Below are 2,516 nucleotides of genomic sequence, written 5' to 3' on the forward strand. Positions count from 1 at the left end.
AACGAGCTCAGAACTCCATCTGATGCAAACACCCACCATGAAGCTTGGCTAACTCTTCACATCAAGAAAGGGTAATGCCAGCAGGGCTTTGTTTATACAAGATCTGTGATGATATACTGTGTAACTGTTTAATTCAATGTATTTGCCTCGTTTTATTATCCAGAAGAATGGACACGGAGCTTTTCTTACCTACAATGGAGTCAGAGAATTTCTCTGCCCAACAAAATGAGCTAGAAAACCTTTAGCTTCTTAAGCTGAGCAGCCTTTGAACTCGGCTCTCAGACAGATCCAAACCATTAACCTTAGAAGAGCTAAGCCCTATGAGAAGTTCATGGAAGTTAATGAACATGGAATATTAAACACCTCCATTCAGTTATAATATAACACAGACTGGCACCGCGAGCTTTAATAAATCATAATCACTTTGTTTTTCCCCAGATTCCTGTGAGATGTTTCTGTCCCCCTGCCTGAAGGATTTCATAACCTGCAGGATACTGAAATTAAAGGACCGTTCCTCTTATGTCATCTGTCTATCAGATTAAAAGACTTGACTATCCCAAGTGAAGACCGCATGCTCCCACTGCATGAGGATGCTCCTGTGGCAATGGGAGGGCAATGAGGAGCAGCTTTCAGCAGCTCAGCACCTGACGGGTTCATGCACGCCTCAGTTAAAATGCAGCATTGCAGAATCAGTGCAGACACTCACTGTCATCAGGCTTCTTTCCCCTAGTGGTTGTGTTTCACCGGCATTGGCATCAAAGGAAGGACAAGCACAGGCTGCCAGGGCAGCATCCCCCTCTCTTAGGGCTTAGGAGAACCAAAGGACAGAATCTTGCTCCATCAGCCCAAAGCTGTGTGCACACAACATCTGAATTCTTCATTCAGGTCAAGAGGCATTTCTTAATCTAAGTTTGGACCAGGTAAGTGCTGTGCAAGGCTCTAACAGTGCTTGGTGACAGCAGACAGACCACACTGAGGATCAGCAGAACTACACTGATGGATCTGCAGGTGAGATGTGTATCCAGACCCACTGGGAGCTGTGCTGAACCAGAAGCACACAGATATTTAAGTGGAATGGTAATGTAACATTATAGCCTGTCTGGAAACAGAAAAGCTCAGCGGTGAGGCTGGCCTCAGAACTCATCAGTCAATACAGTGCCAGAACGAGCCACTAATACCACCAGCTACTTGAGCATGTCAACTCATGGTCACTTCACCAATATTAATTCCTTGGGCTTTTTGCTCACTCCATTAATGATCAGTTCCTGGATTCTGGCTCTTGTCCATCTCCCTCCTGACTGAGGAGTCCTCAGAGATGCCAACGAATTCAGCACTGTTACTGCCATGAGTTGGGCACAGGGAGCAGCTCACCGCCCCACCACAGCCAGAATGTTCTTTCTTTCTGCTGTGAAAGCCATGCAGAAGTGCTGTCCAACAGTGCCCACATCCAACTGTATAACAAAGGGTTGTAACTGATCAGCCGCTGCGGGGAATCCAAATGAAATCAATTGGAGCAACTGTTACACCTCAGCCCCACGGGTTCTGTGCAGCGTACATCTCTCCATCTCTCATCATTCCTGATGTGGATGAGTGTGGCCCAAGTGCTCCGTCACAGGTCTGTGCCCGTCCCTCCATGTGCTGCCAGCAGGGCAATGTGGGCACTGCAGGGCGCAGCAGAGGGGCCTTGCAAATGGATGGGGCTGGAAAGGACACACCAAAGGCAAAGGCCAACTATTCTGATGGGGCACCGAGTCAGTCGGTGGACATCAGCTGAGCAAGGGGGGCGTCAGACGGGGGCACGTGCTAATTACTGACAAAGCTAAGTCACATTAAAATGGGACAGATATCATTGCTTTAGCCTATCGTTCGTGCACAGAAGCTGTAGGGAGATCTTAAGACCATTCTGTACCGTCTTTTTAGAATTTCTAACAAGAGAAACGGAGCGGGTGCTGCTGAAACGATACAGCGTGACACCAACCGTCAAAAGCCGGCAAACCCCGCATCGCGGCGAGTTCATCCCCAGCGCCTCTCGCAGCGCAGGGCTGCGGCTCTCGGACAAGGCGCCAGCGCTGCAGCACGGCGCGACACCCCGCACAGCCCCGCGCTCACAGCCCCGCTCCGTGCGCCCCGCAGTCCCGGCATCGCGGCGCTCCCGGGCAGGGCCAGGGCAGCCCCAGCGGGCAGAGCGTTGCTCACACGGCGCGTTTCCGCGGGGCGCCGCTGAGTGCCCGGCGCGCCCCGCAGCCCCGCAGCTCCCGCCCGGCACGGCAGGGCCCGGAGCGCCCCGCAGCCGCAGCGCCCGGCGGGGTTCTGCCCGGGGCGGGCCGGGGCCGAGGCTGGCGGCCGCCCCCCGCATCACATGAGGGAACTTCGGGCCAATGGCGCTGCGGCGAGGGCCGGGGCCCCGCTCGGCTCCCGCGGACGCTCATTCAAAACGCGGCCGGGCTCGGGCTCCGTCAGCCCCGCGCCGCCGCCCCGCGCCCCGGCCGCTGGGGGGGCTCCGGCCGGGCGGGGGC

The 2,516-nt window shown here is 54.7% G+C and overlaps 1 protein-coding gene across 2 annotated transcripts in view; it reads right to left on the reverse strand.

Moving 5' to 3' along the window:
- The window catches only part of TTLL11 (tubulin tyrosine ligase like 11), a 76,165-nt gene that overhangs the window by 43,058 nt on the left and 30,591 nt on the right, over positions 1–2,516 (reverse strand). The window lies entirely within an intron of this gene.

Source organism: Excalfactoria chinensis, chromosome 18 (assembly GCF_039878825.1).
Source record: "Excalfactoria chinensis isolate bCotChi1 chromosome 18, bCotChi1.hap2, whole genome shotgun sequence".
Taxonomy (NCBI): domain Eukaryota; kingdom Metazoa; phylum Chordata; class Aves; order Galliformes; family Phasianidae; genus Excalfactoria; species Excalfactoria chinensis.